Source organism: Pinus tabuliformis, chromosome 7 (genome assembly GCF_031772625.1).
Source record: "Pinus tabuliformis cultivar Carrire ecotype Pingquan chromosome 7, CPIR1, whole genome shotgun sequence".
NCBI lineage: Eukaryota > Viridiplantae > Streptophyta > Pinopsida > Pinales > Pinaceae > Pinus > Pinus tabuliformis.
The window spans coordinates 1,700,937,986-1,700,958,770 of record NC_142293.1 but is presented as its reverse complement, the minus strand read 5'-3'; positions in this window follow the sequence as shown (position 1 = coordinate 1,700,958,770).

Below are 20,785 nucleotides of genomic sequence, written 5' to 3'. Positions count from 1 at the left end.
AATTTCAATATTGAAAGATATATTGTTTACAACATTTTTAATTTATATATAAAGACAAATTTATATATAAAGACAAAAATACTGGAAAAATCTAACTTTACATGTAGTTTCTTTTCATTTCCAAACTAATTCCATGGGTAAGTCATTCTAAACATTTGAGTAAATAAGTGTTGTTAGTTGTAATAAATGTGTATTTTAATATTTAAAAAGTATAATTATTGATTCATTTTGATTTTCCTAACTTGTATTAACCATGTATGGATTTGGGTATGGTGGATTAGGTGTATGAGATCTAAATAGATTTAAGGTTTTGGAAGATAAATAAGTATCAGTTAACATTTTGATGGACCTATACATGTGTTCAATATGGTGAGTTCATCACCTATCCACTTTTAAATTGTAGGGACCCAAGATGGTGGCCATGGAAACAAAAATGTATGTAACATTGACTAGTAGAATTTGGGGCACTATGACTATAGTTCTTAAGAACATAACTCTAATCTTATGTTGCCATATTGGTATGTCTTTGATTACTAATTTTAAAGCTAGTTTTCTAGTGTAGTGTTTTTTAAACAATTCAAGTACAACTAAATTTCATAAACTTTTCTTTCTAATTAAATTTGAACTTCACAACAGGCACTAATTTTACATTACAATGAAATGACAAGTAATTTGAGCTAGCTTTAACAATTTTTGAAGCTGAGAAGCATCTTGATCCTAAACAAGACAAAGATAAATGGGAGCTCATTCTCATGGACTTTAGACTTGCACCAAATGGGTAGGAACTACTCCAAGATTGTAATAATCTACCACCCAATGTGGGTTTGAGCCCTTCAATAGCATGAATTATGCTTTAATGTTCTAGCACTTCTTAGTGTGTGTTCTATTTAACTAAACATATATATTTTAATGTGTGTGTGTGAGAGAGAGTATTAAGTCTATGTGGTAAATTTTTTAGCTTGTGAAGGTTCGCTTGCAAGCTTGCCTCTTTTTCATATAAAATTCCCTATGTGTACATATTGTTTCTCTTAATAGTAAAATGAATCATTTTATTGAAAAAATCTTATAATGATAAACCCAAAGCGTTCCAAATACTTGAGTTGTTTGAAACATTTTAGAGCCTTAGTGTCTTACATGCTTTGAGGACCAACATTCTTAAACTCATTGATTCCTTAAACATTTCAAAGACTTCTTTGAAATCCAATTAAGATCTTCATTGAAAAGAAAGAAGTAATATTAGTGTCCACACATGATTAAAATAATTAAATAGATTTTAAAGTATGACCAAAATAAAATAGTGAAATTACTATATTTCATAATTAAGTCTAATAAACTAAAATAGAAGAGAAAATGGTACAACAAAACAATAGGTATGTGACAAAAAAACTAAAAAAAGTGCAACTTACATAAGATTTAATTTAGGAAACCATCTGTATTCGTTCCTATGCATTTTGGAAAACTTCTTAGATTATGGCAATAGTATAGGTCAAGTTTAACAAAGGATTGAGGGAGTGTTTACATTGGATGGTTACTCCTAACAATAAAAGAATTTGAAAAATACATTGAACATGAACTATGTTGTGGCAAAAGTAATCGCATGCTTCCACATATCAGTCCTTGAGGAATCATTAGCAAGCTTCACATTATTGTGATTATAAATGAAGAATATAAGTATGATTATAAGATGTATACTTCTTCCTGCTAGCACACAATCATCAAGAGTAAAGAACCCCATGTCCTGCACCCACTTGAAGGAATGTAGAAAAAACATTAAATTCTAGTGGCTTTAACCTTAACACCCTAAATTGAAGATGAGATGGTGTGTGTTTAATTAAATTTTGGTAGATAAAAATTTGTGTGGTGTTATTAAGAAACTTAGCAACAAATAAGCAAACAATAAGAAAGAGAGGAGAAGAGGGTCAAGTAGAACCTACTTTTGACTTGTGACATCCCCTAGTTAGTATTCCTTCATTGTAAATAATTGTAATTATTTAAAACATTCAGATAAGGGTGACACAGATTCGAGTTGCTTGCAGAGGGAGATTTCTTGAGGAAATGGTTGATTTAAATATATCAGTCATGGGTTGCATGTCTCATAAATTAACTAGAAAAATGATGGGCAGGCCTAGGTGTCCTTTAGCTCTAGCATCAAGCAAGAAGAGGAAAAGTTATTAAATACAAGCATGGGTTATATTGTTCTAGGGAGCGGGACTACATGGACCATTGGGAAAAGCTAGGTGATTAGTCCATTGAAAGGAGGCGCAAGGAAAAAATTAGAAGGGGGGATTCATTGAAGGATACTCGAGAGGCATATGCGCTTGAGCGAGAGGGAGAAAAGACAAAAAATAAATCTCCTCCAGAGAAGTGCAGGTAAGAGAGCAGAGAGCAGGTGAGATCTTTGTAGAGTTAACTAACTGAGGAGCCCTGAGAAGGCTTGTTGGCTGAACATTATAGAGAGAAGTGGCTTTCTTGAAGGTTGAAGAACCCACTGGGAAGCTTGTGGATTGATGAACCTATTGGCTAGGGAAGGGACACTCAGGTATTTTTGAGGGATGATGAACCACTAGAAGCTGACTTGGGGTTGAAACTTTGGTGCTTGAATCACTGACGAAGTATCTGGAGAGGTAGTCTCTTACCTAACAAAATCTTATCTAGTTGATGAACCTTCCCTTGAAGTGGACTCTCTTCTCCTGGCAGTGAGCGATAATCTACGCATTGTAGTATCCTAGCATGAAGGTTAATCATATCTATAAAGTATGGTAACACAAGATGAATGCCTATGTATTTTGTGGATGAATGTAGTGTGGCCTTGTGCATGTATTTTAGTTGTATGTCATTTAAAATTCTTCTCAAGGAACTCCACTTCAAACACTGGAATTTGGCTCAGGGATGACAACTATAAGTAAATATGTAGCTTGTCTAAGGTTAGGTGGAGAGTTAGGGTCCCACTCTCAGTTTACAGATCTCTTATAAGATAAGTATATACCCATGTTTTATGTTTGTGCCTCTTATGTCACTGTTTATTACATTGAAACAATACAATGTTAATGATGGGGGTGTTTTTTTCCTGTATGAACAAGAATGTCACTATTTTATGCATAGGCTTTATGGAATGCTTCATTTTCCTATGGAATTTATGTATAGAAATTCTCTCGAATGTCTTCCTCCATGAATGGTTATTCATGTGATCTTCCTAAGTCTACAGGTTGGTCTATGTGACCTGTGTGTGAAGAGGTGGATGACCTCTGCTACTTAATTAATTGACTACAAGAAAAATGATGAGATCAGTGGTTCCTAGTTTCTAAGTCGCAGTCTTGGTTGAATGATACACACACACAAACATATATATATATATATATATATATATATATGCATGACAGGTTAGGTTGACCATATTCTACTGCCCTATGCACTCTTGATAAGCTTAACCAATGAGTTCATATCCTTGAAAATTATTTATATATATATATATATATATATATATATATGAGATGTTCTAAGTTTGGTGAAGAGGTTATTCACTGAAATGTGATGAAGGATCGAGGGCCAAATGTTGTGTACACTATGAAAATGATGCTTACATTCATTCAAGACTTTAGTTCCATGGTTGTTTGCCTTCGATCACATGACAATCATGTGACCATAAGGGAGGGAGATTGGGGCTAAGCACCAAGCCCCGCCGAATGGTTTAGTGCTTGTGGTTATAATGTGAGGTGTGGAGCAATGGAGCCATTATGGGAGGGGCCCATCCTCCATATAGCATAACACCGATAAGGTGGGTCACCTAGTGCATGTGACCTGAGTCGGAGCACTTTGGAAAATGCACAAATCAACGGTGGATTCAAGACACCAACGGACGGTGGGGATCCAATATGGGACCCCCCTCCCTCTCCATACCAAGACAAGGTAGAGCCCCCACATACTGTAATATATGACAGGTGTAATTCAAACCATCATATCAATCTGGCGGAATTGGTCACAACACTATGAATGTGGGAACCCCCACCTTCTCCGTACCAAGAAAAGTTTAATCCCCTACATACCATAGATCTGGCGAGTGTAATTTTAACTATGGAATCAATCCTATGGAACTGGTATGTGATCCCATCGGAATTTTCGATGATCACAAAGTGTTCTCCATCATTGGATGGCCCTGGGACTTTGACCTTGAAGGTTTCAAAGGGAGCACCAAGGGAAACTCTCGAGATCAAATCCCCATGATGATGCGGTAATGGGGTATGTTACCCAGCACAAACGATAAAGAAATACCCTAGTTAAATGTTGTGGGGAAATTTTGCAGTGGAAGCCATAGTCACGTGGCACATAGCATGGAGGACGTAACAAGGGATGACGTCGCCCCGATGTTTACGACTAGTGATGTCACCCTGAACCCTAGACCCCAAATATTTTTGGTGCAGGGCATAGTAGAGTAAGTTCTAGGGTGTCTTGGTGTTTGGGGCTCGTCCAATGGGATAAGTGTCGCATAGTGAGAATGTGCTTGCATATGAGTAAAGGGGGTGGCAAGCTACAACGTGAGGTGTAACACTACATAGCCCATAAGATTGTCCCTGAAAGTTCAATGAGGAGTAGTGTCAATACCTATTGGGATTTAACTCCTAGGGTCACGTGGCCATAGAGCGCCTGCACCCCATACATCAGATATACACACACACACACACATTAAGTTATAATTTGGGCCAAGAGAGGGATCCTCGTGAGCATGGAAGGTCATGAACGGGTTGGAAACTTCCACTTGGCATGATGTGTCGTATGACTTGGGTAGTCACATAGGTGCCACATGGCAGGTTACATGGTGTGGAACTATTTGATAAGCTAGCTTTAAATGGGCATAGCTTTTGATCTGGATGTTGGATGGGGGAAAATTTTATATCGTTGGGAAGGCCTCGACGAGACGAATGTAATAGCATTATCCATTTTTAGTTTTAAGGAAGTTGGGAAGGGTCAAAAAAATTTGGACCCCATTTCTATAATTATACCTTGGAGATTGGGTCAACATAGGAACTACTTCCTACTAACCCTAGTTAGAGCCAGGGATAATAAGGGGTATGTTACATGACTACATAACCTAAATACATATAATGTATTAAACATATGCAACATTGCTTCAAAGATTATTTCCACTCATCTCAAGCTTCACAATAAAAGCAAACTTGAAATCGAAAAACTTTGCCTTCACCAAAACACCAAACCATGTGTGTTCAATGAGGCACCCAAGTCTCATATTTTTTCCTAAATATAGAATTAAGAACTCAAATCCATTTTATAACACCAAATGAAAGTCTCTACTAGATACCCACATTATTAATACCATTAATCGTTATTTTATTTCCTTATTTGATGCCATTTATTTTTTATTCTGATTTAGAAGTTAAGACATCAAAGGCCTTATAGATGTGGATAGGAATCCTTGGAGTCGTCTCAAGCAATTGTAAGCAATCTCATTTTTTTCCATTTCTTCATATCCCTTGGTAAAAGTCATTCAACCATACCTCTATCTAAATCATTCTTGCTGTAAATTTAAATACTACAAGGACGCCTAGACATAGGAATGTTTAATATTCATTATTGCACAAAGAGTTACAACTCAAGACGAAGGAGATATTTCACCCTTTATGTAATGATGATAAAAATATAATGGAAAACAATATAAAGAAATTAAAGCATTACATAGAGCCATCTTAATCCTAATGTTTTTAATCCCTTTAAGGTTAGTAAAACTTTTAGATTAAAAAACATTAAGTACATACCTACTCAATTTAGACAAAAAGTATGATAAAGGCTTCCACTATCAACTTTGTTATTTTTATTATTATCTCTTTCATCCCTTCCCTTAATTGAGATTGTTGTTCTGATTTAGGTTTTTATCCCTCCTCTTAATTGAGATTGTTGTTGTGATTTAAGTTATTTAACATGTTTTTTAGTCTACAATCTTCTTTAAAAAAAAAGAACATTTGTATTTATTAAATTATAAAAATCTCTTTTAAATTTTTACACTTACATATTAAGTTGGCAATGCTAATTTTGTAAAAAGACATTACTTTAAAAAGTATTTTATTTATTATGATTTAATAGTTTACATGTTTAGTAAGGTCACTTATTTTGTCCAAACATGTTTTGTCTCATCAATCGTTAACTTAATATACAACAGTAAAGGGTTTTATGATTTTTCAACTACATTTAACTCCAATAAAGAGTAAAAAAAATATACCCATTGATCTGCTAACAAATCTCCATCAAAATCAACATGTTTTGTCTCATCAATCGTTAACTTAATATACAACAGTAAAGGGTTTTATGATTTGTCAACTGCATTTAACTCCAATAAACAGTAAAAAAAATATACCCATTTAATAAATGGTTCCAATATAAATTTAATATGCATATTATAATAATGCGGCTCCATTAATTTACATTGACAGAAAACCAATATTATTTTAAGATTCTACTATCTTCAAATTGCTTTAAAATTATTTTAAAATCACGCTGTATTATTTAAATCGGCTAATGTCTCATGACAAGCTCCCTTAAATAGTTAAAAACTAATGCCCATTTAATAAATAGCTCCGATATAAACTTTAACTTTAATATGCATGTTGTGATGTGATTCACTGAGTTGACTTCACATATTTACAGGTGCAGAAAATCAATATTATTTTAACAACCCACTCTCTTCAAATGGCTTTAATATTGAAACTGTAATTTGATTCATTGAGTTGACTTCACATATTTACAGGTGCAGAAAATCAATATCATTTTAACATCCCACTCTCTTCAAATGGCTTTAATATTGAAACTGTAACTTCCAGGTGTTTTGCATGCAGGTTGTCAATGCATGCACTCCAAATGTTTTGAATGCATGTTGTTTGTGCATCCCTTCTTGACCAATTATATTGTTTGATAGGCATTTACTTTCTCTACCTCCCTATCATCTGCGTGATTTTCTTGTATTAATTCCACATTAATCTTGGGCATTTTTTATCAGGTAAGCACAAAATTTGGGCATCCCTTCTTGGACCAGCTATTGTTCGACAAACATTTACTTTCTCTACCTCCCTGTCATCTTCTTCATTTCCCTATATTGAATTAATCGTAGACATTTTCTAGTGTCATGAATTCAGAAGCCAATGTTCATGAATAGCTTATGAAATAGGATATCCCATATGGAATGATAGCTTATGAAATAGGATATCCAATATGGAATGACTTACAACATTTGAAGATCTCATCGATTGCAACTTCTGTAAAATTTGGTCAACTTCTGTAACATTTGGTCAGTTATTGTTAGGAGTTGCACACAAGTCTGGAAAGTCACATAGAAGTTGTAAGTGGAAAGTATCTAGATATGTAGATATTATATGATTTTGTTTATTACTGAGAAGTTATTGTTCATGAATAGCTAATAAAATGGGCTATATAGAATGACGTACATGATTTGAATAGCACAATCGCCTTGCAGATTTTCTTTTTTCTGGTTTTCTTTTTTCTGCAATCGGTGATTGCAGCCTCTGACAGTTCTTTGGTCAGTGGTTGCAGCCCTTGTGAGTCAATGAAACACACTTTTATAACATGTTTTTCAGGTTAAATCTAGTAAGAGAGTTGTTTAGTTCTTTGGTTTATGATTGCATCCCTTAGTCACTGAATGCAACACACTTTTCAGGTTAAATCAACTGGCATATGGAAAAGCTCGCTTCCTATATGATATTGTTTGGCTAAATTTGCTTCATGTATATGATATTTTTTGCTAGATTCACTTCTTGTACCATATTATTCTGGCAGGCAGTGACTAATAAGTGGATCTGAGGCTTGTAAATGTATTATTAAAAAGAAAACTCCATTAACATTAAATGATTAAAGTTCACTCATGTAATTTTAACATGATAACATAAAATTGAACTTCATATTTATTTAATTATAATCTGTGATGATGGATTGATGCAAACTATATAAAAAGAAATTATTATCTAAATAAAAATAGATATACATGATTATGCACCACTTAGGATATTTAATTATAATCTGTGATGATGGATTGATGCAAACTATATAAAAAGAAATTATTATCTAAATAAAAATAGATATACATGATTATGCACCACTTAGGATGCCACATCCTTGATATTATGATTTTTTTGGGATAGATGTAAGTTGGAATCGCTTTACTTTCTCAACCCACATAATAAAACTTAGCATCTCATGTGTTCATGTCCTTCCAAAAATCAACTTAGATGTTTTAGTCAAATCAAAACTATTGTTTACAAAAAAATATAATCAATGTTGAATTTTTATTCTTCAATGGGATAATAGTTTTATAAAGCATTTGAATTTTATAGTTGAAATATTGGATAATAATGTTATAAAGCATTTGAATTTTATAGTTGAAATATTTATTATTAGGAATTTTCAAATATAATTATGTAATTGAAAAATTACTTATCATTGTTACTGCGGTAAATACTCTCCAAAATTTTTGCCTACATCCAAATTTTGGAGCCTCCTTATGGTTATTCGATCTTTCGTTTCAAGTCATCAAGGTAATGCTTAGTCATGTTGTTCAAGTGTTCAAGTTTTCCTTTGAGAATTCTAAGTGTCAAAGTGACTTGCTTTTACATGTTTATCTTATGATGTCTTCATAGAAAACCTTTTCCAAGCAAGCCTCGCAGTCAATGTGTACCTGGGAAAGTCAAGCACCATGAAATCCTTGATGACAGTCATTGCGCAGATCCTGATGGTAGTGACAATGCAATGCCTAATGATAGTCATTGTGCAGATCTTGATGGTAGTGACAGCGCAGTGCCTAATGACAGTCATTGCGCAGTTCCATGCGGATGATGATTGCACAATCCTTGAAGATAGTGCTTGCGCAGTCTCTGGTGATAATGCTTGCACACTTCCTAGAGACAAATATTGCTCAATCCTCAAGGATGGTGAAAGTGTAAAAGTATCTTCTGCAGAAAGTGACTATGCACCCTTTGTGGACATTGAGATTGTACTTCATCAAGTCCATCAATTTACTCTTGGATCCCAGTTCCCAACATGCACTAAGCACACTCATCAATCCTAACCCTCATGGCATGTCTGCTCCCTTGTAAAGAGTCCACCCCAGAGCTCACCTTCACATTCATCCTTCACTTTTGAGCTATATGCATTGGTGGAGTATAAGGAGCATTCTCTCACCCACAGTTGTAAATGTCAATCATCTTTTAAGTGAGTTTCTCAACTATTTATTTCGCTTTTTCTTTCTTTTACTCTTACATGTGTTTTTTTCACTTGTTTTATCTTGTGCAAGTGTCACTTTTCCCTGCTTTCATTCTTGCATGCATCGCTTGTCCTTTCTCTGTGTTTGCATGTATCGCTTGCACTTGTTTTCACACATCTTGAAGAGCACCATGGCACACCTTCTAGAGGCAACTCCAACATGTTCACTTGCACTAGTTGATGTTATTTATCATTAAAACATGTGTTGGACACAATCCTATGGCATAACGAAGCGTTTTGATTACAAACAACACTTAAGTTGTAAAGGTACATATTATGTATCGCACTTACCGATAAGTGTCACTTTATTGTTATTTCATTGTATACATGTTGATTTTGGGTACTAAACATCTTACAACCATGTGTTGGATTGTATAAGTGTGTGTGATCATGTTTACAACTTGTCATATACTCTTACTCTCACTTTCTTGTCTCAATTATCCCACACTTAATCAATTTTGGATTTTTCCTAGTCCTCTCAAATTGCACAATTCATGATTGGTCTCTCAGCCTCCTCCAACTGCGCACGGTGCATTCCTAAGCCACAATGATGAAGCCTTACCTCCTATAACTATGCATTGCGCAATCATAGAGGGCATCCTCCTTCAACAATGCATTGAGCTAGCTCAGAGCTCAATCACTCCATCTTGCTGACTATACTTTCTAAATGTATAGTCATTGACCAACCTAGCCCAGTGTTGCACATTGTGCACTTCTAGTGGATAGTTGAGCCATCCTTGGACCCTTCCCATATTCAACTGTTCACTGCACAATCACAGTACCCAAGCATGTCACTCTTGTATCTTGCAGTGCTCAACTGTGCAATGCCTTGACCAAATCTTGTCTATGTTGTGCACTGCTAATTTATAGTGGACAGTGGGATCATTCCTCAATCCCTGCATTTCTCAACTATGCAATCCCTGACTCATTAGAGAAATTTTGAGGTCTAAAATGGGTCTCCTAATAAATATTATAAAATAATAGTGGAAATAATAAAATAAGATTAGATTATCTCATCAACTTTTGGAGGGCAAAAAGAAAAAACTACTTTTTCAAATGGTATTTTCATCTTGTCTCCCTATAATTTTACTCAAATTTCAAGCAGGGGCACTCATTGGATGTGGAGTTTAATTTTCCATCCAAGGAGTACTCATGTTGCATACTTTCGATGGACCCTACTAAACAAAAAATGTGAAATACATGAAAAAATGTGATTGCACATTTTTCGTGTAGTAGGGTCCATCAAAAGTATGCAACATGGGTACTTCTTGGATGCAAAATTAAATTTTACATCCAATGAGTACTCCTGCTCGAAATTTGAGTAAAATCGTAGGGAGTTAAATTGAGAATATGAGTTCAAAAAGTTATTTTTGTTTTTATTTTTTTATCTTTTTCTCTTTTTACTCCAAAAATGGTGAGTCATCCCCCATGGTTGACATCATCATTTTGAATCCTATTGGTTCTTATAAAGTTGATTTTTGTTGTACATTTTTGTTTTGAGGCCCATTTTTTACCTCAAAATTTCTCTAATGTGGCACTATGCACTGTGGATTCTCAGTCAGCAAGCATGTCGCTCTTACCTCTTTCTCTTGCTCAACTATGCAATTCCCTGGCCAATCTTTCCCTTACTATGCATTGTACAATCTCAGTGGACAATAGGGCCTTCATCCAGTCCTTGCAGTGCTCAACTGCAAAATACATGGATCCTCCCTCTCAAGCATTGTGGATTGCATAGTTACAATGCCTAAGCTTGCTCTCCTTGCATTCTATACATGCCCAATGCTCAATCCACACCTTTCCTCTCTCTTACTATTGCACATTATGCAACCATACTGTTTAGACCCTCACTCTCTACCTCTTTACTCTTTGCACTACATTCCTAGGGTTTTACTTCAGTTCTTATGCATTGTCCCATCACGATTTGTATCACATTAGTAAACAGGATAGAATAGGCTACTTTGGGAATAATGTTGTCTTTGTCTTGAGCGAACTTCATTTGCAGGTCTTATCATCCTAGCATGGTAAGGTGAAGATCAAGGAGGTCAATAAGAGAAGTTACAAGAAGGACACCTATGGAGACAAGTCACAAAGATGTTATCATGCAAGAGCAAAGGAATCTTGGACCACTACAGAGAAATGGAAACTCACATTGACTTAGAAGGTTCCAACACTCATCCAGACCCTTCAGAGGGTGAATATGAAGCACATCCTAGATCAATCACCAAGAGTTGAAGACATAGTAACGGAGAAAGGAACCTCACATCAATACAATGTTATCAATTCTCATGTTACAATCACCAAATCATGGTCATTCAAAGTGCCAACACAAGAGTGTTGTTTGGTCTTATATATTTTTTCCACATTATTGGTGGAACATAATATTGTATTTTCCAAAAATGCAAAAATGTGAAATGTTTGGAAGCCCAATGGTCACACATGGAATTTCAAAAGTCACTAGGAAGTCCTAGAGGCATGTAAGAAGTTCAAGAGTCATAGTAGGAGGTCAAGAGTCACAAGGGAGGTGGAGAGTCACCTCATTTGTTATAAATACACCCTCATAGCTTAAGAAAAGGGAATTTTTCACCTTGGCTTCTCTAGCTTGGCATAGAAAAGAAGATCATTCTTTGGAGGAGCAAGTGGTGACTTAATGTTCCACTATTGGGGCTAGCATTGCATCATTGTAATCATGTATCTTGGAACTTTCACTTAATATATGAAGCTCTTGGAGTCGGCGCACTTTCATGCATATATTTTGAATGATTGTAAGACTATTATTTTATTGTTTGTGATGTATGTTTATGTTTACACATACTAATGAAAATGAACTATTTTGTTGGCTTTGGTATGCATCTTGTTAAATGTGCATTGTTACTTGCTTTTATGGTCATTGTTACCTTGTGAACTACTTTGCATGTTAATCAATATTTTTTTCCATGCTCTTGTGCGTCTCTTTTAGGATAGTGCTATTACTTTTCTTGTAGAGTCTAACTCTCTCTTTTCCCTTCTTTAAACGTACCCCATGTACATTTCAACTGTATGTCTCACAGTGTCAACTTGTTTGTTTCAAAAATTGTTTGCATAATCTCTTATATTTATAATTGCGGCCATGGCAAACCTCTAATAATAATGATGGTCGAGTCTATTATTCATATTGGGCTCCTATTCCAAACGATGTGGGATCTAGTTGGGACTTCATACCGGGGAGAACCCCTTTGTTGGTAGATTTCCAACACCATCAACATTTGCTTTTCTAGAAGTACTTTTTATATCATACAATGAAGCTAAAATTATACTCCAAGTTGAACTAGATTATTTCATTCTATTTACCTATGGTTGAAGGGAGTATGTCGCGTGAAGGATGGACAAAATAAGTGGGGTGAGGAAGAATTTCTCACCTGAAAATGGAGGGTGTAGAAGTAGCTCGTAGAGAGGAAGAATTGTTTACCCTAATCAAGTGCATTCACCGAGATCCAAGAAGTCAGACACAAGAGGATTTTTATAATTCATTGAAAAAGGGTGTTTATGTCATTCAAACCAGCACAGTGTGCTCACCCCCTATTATGAACATGAATGGATTTGGAAAGGAATCCAAAACATCATCTCTGTACAATCATTTCATTAAAAATTAATTAAGCCAATAGAAAACGTGTTGATGTTGATATACATTAATATACTTAGTTGAAGATGGTTCCAATGCTATCATTTAATGGGTAAATTAGTTTCCCAAACAAAATTCATAGACAAAACGTTGTGATTGATATATTCCTCCTAACCATTCAAGATAAACCCAATTGGCAAATATACTTCAATGATTGATTAATTCTTTCACAAAACTTCATTGTTAAATGGCACATTTTTAACACCATTTTGTAACTGAAATATTAAAATCCAAAACCTCAAAAATAATCAACGTGAGAAGTAAATGTATGAAACAAACTCAACATTGTCCTCACAGTTGTAATTCCTTTTCATTTGCGTTATTTGAACTTCATTGTTGAAGGGCACATTTTTCATTAGCATTTGTTGACTAAAATATTAAAATCAAAAACCTCAAAGTTAATCAATGTGATAAGTAAATGTATGAAACACATTCAAAATTGACCTCACACTTATAATTATGTTCTAGCAGCTGCAACACCCTCCAAAATTTTGGCCTGCATACAATTTCGCAGCCTCCCTTGGATTTTTACTTGATGTTTGCAAGCACTCGGGCTCACCCCGTGAGCTCGTGTTAAGTTTTTGCACCTTCCTTGCTTGATTGTTCAACAGACAGCTTTTTGCATGTTGGTCACAAAGTCACGCTTGCAGCCATGTTCCGGTCATGCACAAGGTCTCGGTTCATGTGTACGAGTTGTATTCGCTATGTAAATATCTCTCACACTCACACATGAAGTTGTATGCAATGTCGCGCAAGCGTCGTCGCAGTCGTTCAACGATTTATCACAAGCATTATGTTTGTCGCTCGCACCGTCGATCAGTCATGTCGAGTATATGTCCTCTTGATGGTTTGAGGCGTCCTGTCATTAAGTCATGTTGAGTGTGTGTTCACAAGGTCCCATGTGCACAAATTCACTTGCTCATACACTTAGTCATTTTGTTGAAGTTTTGACCACTGGATCACCCTCTAACAATTGGACCTCCACCCTAGAATCGACTTGACCGACTATCACCCAGAATAGCATAGAAGTGTCCAACAAGCCATTTCAATCTATGTTTCCTGCGAGCTAATTAACCAACCCTCCTCCTAGTCAACCTAAGAGTTTGACGAGGTAGTGACCCCGAGACTCACTCCCCTCAAAATTTACGCAAAAGTTGCAGACCTTGCCCGCTCTACTGACTGAGGAAATTTCACAAACAAGCTGAACAGACACCCAGTGTCTGTCCCTATCTCCCTCAAAAAATTGTACAGTTTTTCCAGCCAGCCACCTAGTCAGCCAACCGGCTGCTCACCCAGAAAACTGTGCAGATTTCATGAGCAAGCTCCTCAGCTACCCAGCATCCTGATCAGCTCAAAAATTGCACAGAGGTGTTCAGCAGGTCAGCCTCCCAGCAATTGCGCATTTTTTGTCACCAGCAACCTTGCAGCTCGCAACTAGCTCCCTGAAAAATGTGCAATTTTTCCCAGCAAGCCTCCCACAGCCCACTGCCAGCTCCCTCCAGGAATTGCACATATTTTGCTGCCAAGCCTCCTACAGCCCGCTGCTTCCTCCCTCCAAGAATTGCACAGTTTTTGCTGGCAAGCCTCTTTGTTGCCCGCATTACTTCCCTCCAGAAATTGCGTAGATTCACCCTCCAACCGAGCCAATCCCACATACAGTCACTATTGTTCCTGATTGTCCATCTCAGTCTCCTAGTGACTTCTATGCAAATTTTCACTAGCAGTGCCTAAAGCCCGCATCCCATCTTAAAGATTGCCTTGCGAAGTTTCAGGGCCTTGTCCTCTCTCCCGGTCACCTGCATCTGAAAACAAATAACAATGCATCATGGTAAACTAGGAGGTTTATGTATTTGATGTCGTCTCGTCATGATTGATTGCAGATACAGGTATATGGATAAGACATGGCGTGACGACGGATGGGATGAAAAATGAGAATACATGCAAGGATATGTGTTCGTGAAGGGAGGAATGGACACTGCATGCGAGGAGAATTTTTCGCAAGCAGACGAACATTTCAAGTATGCCAAAGTACAAACAAAGCAGCAACGTGCACATGCAAAATCAAGCGAACACCAAGGCCATCGAATACTCTGCACACCTTGCCATGCGAAGGTGAAGTTGTGATACACCATGAGTACATCCATCACTCAGCAACACTGCAATTCGACATGGACATACCAGCACTGTCGTGTCGAGTGATGTCGGCCACATCAATATTGTGGGCCATACTGTGTAAATCAATGTAATGTAATGTGGAAGTCCAAGAGACCCACATGTCATACGAAGAGTCATGTAAAGTCGAAGAGTCAAATAAGTCAAACAGTCATGAGGGAAGTTGAATAGTCACAAGGGTCAGTTTTGTCCTTCGCTATAAATACCCCCTCATTTGTACATGCAAAGGACCTTTCACCTTGGCTCCTCCCCACATAGCCTTGAGAGTCTATAGTCTTTCTTTGAGGAGAAAACAGTGGCTTTGACGCCCCTTTAAGGGGTTAGTGATGTATGGTGTACCGATGTGTCTTGGAACTTTCGCTTAATTCAGAAGCCTGATAACATGCCAGCACGTTTTCACACATGTATTGTAATTGTTGTAAGAACTAATCTTAAACACTTTTAATGCATGTTGATTTAACCTATGTTAAAACAATTAAACTCTTTTTGTTTCTCTAATTCATATATTGATGAAAATGTGTTGTATAATTTGTTAACGTTATCCTGTCTGCATGGGTTTCATCACCAGACATCAAACAAAACCTTTCACATAAACTTGTTATAACGACCGCTACACTTGCGTGAGCTGCTCCACTGGGTTTTGTGCATGCTATATTCTCGTGTGTGTTGTGACTGCCGCATCTGTGTGGACTACTCCTCAGGAATTTGTGCATGTCCTGTTGTGTTGTGTGTCTCTGACAGAGTTGGGACTTTTTCCCCATCGACTACAGACTCACTTCCATCCTTTCTCTCTATGGTGAAAGAACCTTGACACAAGTAACACTATCATTCACCAAGCACGTGAACCTTGAAGACAAAGCAGACCACTCTCTCATGCTGACAAGCAAGAGCTAAGGCAAACATTTAAGATAATTGAAACCGAACCATCATACCAGATGGGACTCCTACACCAAACAGTGTGAGGTCTAGTTGGGACTTCATACCGAGGAGATCCCCTAAATCTTGGCGGGTCCAGCACTGTCAACATTTTTGGTGCTAGAAGGAGGCCCACCAGTTGTTTATGGTTGAATGACCTCTCACACCCACTCATCAATCATCTGGTCAAGGCAGTAACTCGCACTCCCTCTCACCTACGCATGACTTTGAAATTGGTTACTCCTCACCTCCCAGACGTGAACACGAAATTTTGTATCAGCACCTTCACTCCATCCGTCCCATAACTAAGAGTTCACTAAAGAAATAGGATTGATCCCAGTAATACAGCATCTTCCATACGCATCAAGAAAGCCAAAAACCACTCCCACGGGGGTTGTTGTATCATCAGTGAAAGAAGCAGTTCTTGCCACACTTTAAGGTCTAGAAAAAGTTGTTGAGAACAGAGAGGAACCTCTGGTCTTCCAACAGGGAGAATGAGACACCCTCGTGATCTTAGGCTCAGACTCTGGTATAGGAGGCAGAGGGGAAGGCAGAGACTAACCAACAGACTCGGAGCTGGAACCGTCAAATTCTGAAGAAGAGGATGAGGACGAAAAGCAAGAAGACATGGCTGACCAAAATCTAGAATGGATGATTCATGGACCATTGGCTCTCCTAGGTGCTTTGCACAAGATGTCGAAGCGGTGGGAGAGAATAATCACAAAGTTTGACTCTGATAGCATAATGAAGGAAAAATATCACTTGGACAACTTCTACCTACAGTTGCAAACCCTTGAGGTACATTACGATGACGTTGCATGTAGATTGTTCCCATGTACCTTGGATGGTCACGCAACAACATGGTATCACAGCCTTCCTATCAACTCCATACATAATTGGGGTGCATTCAAACATATGTTTCTGGAAAATTTTGTTGATGACAAAACCCCAACCGTGTTACTCAAAGAATTGGGAAGCCTGAAGATGCAGTGGAAATAAAAGTTAAAAGATTTCAATCAGAGGTTTCTGCGCATATTGAATAAGTTTGCAGGGGACATGAAATCTCATGACTCCATCATTGTCGATTACTAACGTCCACACTACCGACCAACATTGTGAAATTCGTCAAACAAGTTGCGAAACCAACACTGTTACAAAACTGTGAAGAGGAAATCATTGTTGAAAAGGACCTACGCGCAATTGGAGTCATCAAGGATGACGAACCAACAAAGGACTCCAGAGATGCAAGCAGGAAGCCCCAGGTTGCGATGAGCAAGGGTAAGGATAGGAAAACAAGTGATATTAAAACCCTTACTCATCTAGTCAAAAACTTGACATCAAAAGTGTCTGAGCTCAAACAACGAACAATTGACACATCTGCGAGCAATCGGCTGCCCAGACAAAGACAAGGAAGCATGTCATTAGGCAGCAATCGCTTCCCGACTAAAACTGGCAGAGCTCAGTGTTCCAGCTCGAACAGTGCGCGAACAATGAATTTTGTTCATTTCATGAAGATGATCACTCAAAAGGGTCTTGTTCAAACTGGAAGCGAGTTGCAGGCTCAATATGCAACCGTGCACTTGAAGTAGCAAGCAATGCGCAGGGACAGGAGGGAGATATAGACAATAAAGAAGAGGTTATGGTTGATGAGGCATTAAGCACTGGGTAGGTGGTGAACATGTATTAGTGCTCGCAAGCAGCGCAGAAGACTAACACTAAGAAGCAACCCTAAAAGAAAAATGACCATTACAATCTCAGAAGTAAGGGGGCTCCCCCTACATTTGGGGAAATGAAAAAAAAAACTTGAACTGCTGAGGAAGGTTGATCCACAAGCCGTCCAAAAGCAGAAAACACAAAGCAAGCCCGGGAAGACAGCAGCGGACAAGAGTACGTCCATGAGAAGCAAACTGCAGAACACTCCGTCAGACAACATGAACACCAGTCTTACCCCAAACATCTCGGTGATTCTACCTGTTCTAGATTACAACATTGTGGAAGACATGAAGAAAACTCGCGCAAACATCAGTTTATTCAAGTTGGCTAGGATCCATAGTCAGCATGACATCTTGTTGTGCGCACTGGGGTAGACATCAACGGACAGCGTAGCCTCTACTAGCAAGGGAGCAAGCACACCTCCCGGATCACTGTCAACTATGCTAAACACACTCCGGATGGAAGAAGCAAACTCTATATGCCCTCCATTCCTGCTTTCATTTGAAATATTTAACTGTAATGTTCACAACTGTTTGGTTGATTCTGGTGCACCAACCAACATCATGTCGCTCTCCATTGCAAAAAAGATCAATGCGCAATGGAGCAAGACATCCGTGCAGATCATCCAACTCAATCAGACATCCGTACCATCCATTAGTGAACTTCGAGATGTGATTATCTGACTATCTCATGACGGTTAAGTTCACCAGTGCATAAACATTGTTGTTGTGGACATACCAAAAGCAAATGGCTTATTACTCAGCAAACACTGGTCCAGCAAGTTGAACAGATACTTCACTACAAACTAGTAGCACATGTGGCTTCCGTACAAGGGGAAAAAAATCAAATATGGGTGTTATCCAAGAGATATATGAGGCACAATGTCACTCCCATCAATGGCGAGAATGAACCATTGGCCTTCGCATAGCTCATGTTCGGCAACTGCCTCTTGGAAACAACGTTGGGGTGTTATCCCACACGGCCAACTCCAACCCCACCAGACACACAGTTGGGTCTCCTTCCTTGCCCAACTGATGGAAATGAAACATGTACAGTGCATTGTAACACTAGTAGAAGTAGCAATAGTGATAATAGTAGCAGTAGTGCAAGCGCATCGAACGGTCTGTGTACAGATGAGTTGTGGACCATGTACTTCGACGAATCAAAGACATAGGATGGCTTAGGAGCCAAATGTGTCTTGATTGAACCAAAAAACAAGAATCATTTGATTTCGAGCCGCTTGGAGTTTGAGTGCATAAACAACGTTGTTGAATATGAAGCACTCGTGTTGGGCTTGCAAAAATTCATTAGCCTCAATGTGGTCGCACTCAAAGTGGTAGGTGATTCGGAAATAGTGGTACGGCATGTACATAACACCATTCAATGTTTATCACCTCATCTCAAAAGTTACCAGCAAGAGGTATGGCGACTGATCTCTAACTTCCAAGAATTTAATATCATTGTTGTACCAAGAACGCATAATGCAACTTCCAATGCTTTGGTAAATGCAACTTCTAGAATGTCACCACTTAGTGATAGATTTATTGTTGAAATTTTGTATAGACCATCTATCCTGGTGTTGATGCCTCGAAAATCGCTGCAACAACATTGGGGGATAACCACCCGGTCCGGACCTTAGTACAGCTCCTTTTCCGTTTGGAATGGTGGCTCCAACTGGGGATAATGGGACCAGTTTCCCAGCAATGAATAAACGGGATGAATGGGGAATTGATTGACTAATCTAATGATAGGCGAATAGCTAAATCTATCAGCAAAAATAAAAGAACTATTACTTATCCCGGGAACTATTGTGCTTTGAAGTGTAGCGCTTGATGATCTATGTCTATGAACAGGCATATAGATGACTCCATCTAATAGACATGGACATTAATTCATTCAAAGACTACTTTGCTCAAATAGTTAAGCAAAGCGATTAAAGCAAAATTACTACACTTGTCATTTATATCATCAACACATATATGATTAAAAGCAAAGCATACCATAAACATCCAATAGTGAAAGGAATACAGAACTGTTGTTAAAGCACATACATATATTTGATGATAGCAAAGATAATCAAATAACAATTCATATGAAAAGAATGAATTCAGACATAGATAAAAATACCATATGAGCTGCTAGACACTCCCAATATCAATCGCTACTTGCAATTCTTCCTTCAACGTAGAGATACTTTCAAGCAAAGACAATAGTGCACAATTGCATAAAAGCTGCCTTGTTGAAATTAGAATAACTGGTCCAGTTTCATAAAAGAATATGGCTGAAGCACAATAGTGCGACTTCAGTCTTTAAGTCAAGTACAAAACTTTACGACCCTTTCCAAAACAATGAAAGGGTCTATAAATACTTTAATTAATCTAACTATCTAAGAAACTGAAATCCTACTTAATTGGTATCAATTGATTTCGATCCTATTTTCTTCAGCAATCTGGCAGTCGGCGGCAATGAATCATCAAGTAGGCTGCTTGCCTTTAAATCTGAGCTGACTTATCGCAAGCATTGGCTCCACTTCGGGTGGTCTGTTGAGGCGAGAGCTGAGCTGGGCGGCATAGGTGGCATCCTGAATATCGGGGATAATATACCCGATTGCATCCGTAAGGCATTTGAGGGCGGCTCTCTGTGAGTGTGGTTTTACCAAGAAGAACCAATATGTATCCCAGGTTAAACTGTTAATCCCAGCAATTAATCTTCCTTTCTCCTCTAAATCTGGATAACATGATTGCTCCAATGTTTTCATCGTTGTCAGTTTTCCTGGTGTGCATTGGGAAATCATGTTTGACAAGTAGAGAGTGTTATTGACTAATTCAACTAAATTGCTTGCAGTTGACTTGCATCTTGAAACTGCCCTCTCTGCCTTCATTAACTGGGACTGCCATTCTGTAAAGAGTATATCTTTATGTGACTCTAAGATTCTTGGTAAATTCGCCGCTTGCCCTTGATCAGAATCTTGCCAGTCGAGAAATGCAGCTATCGTTTCTTCAGCTTGGTCTAGTTCCGTTCTAGCCTTGTCTACTTTAGTGCTTATGGATG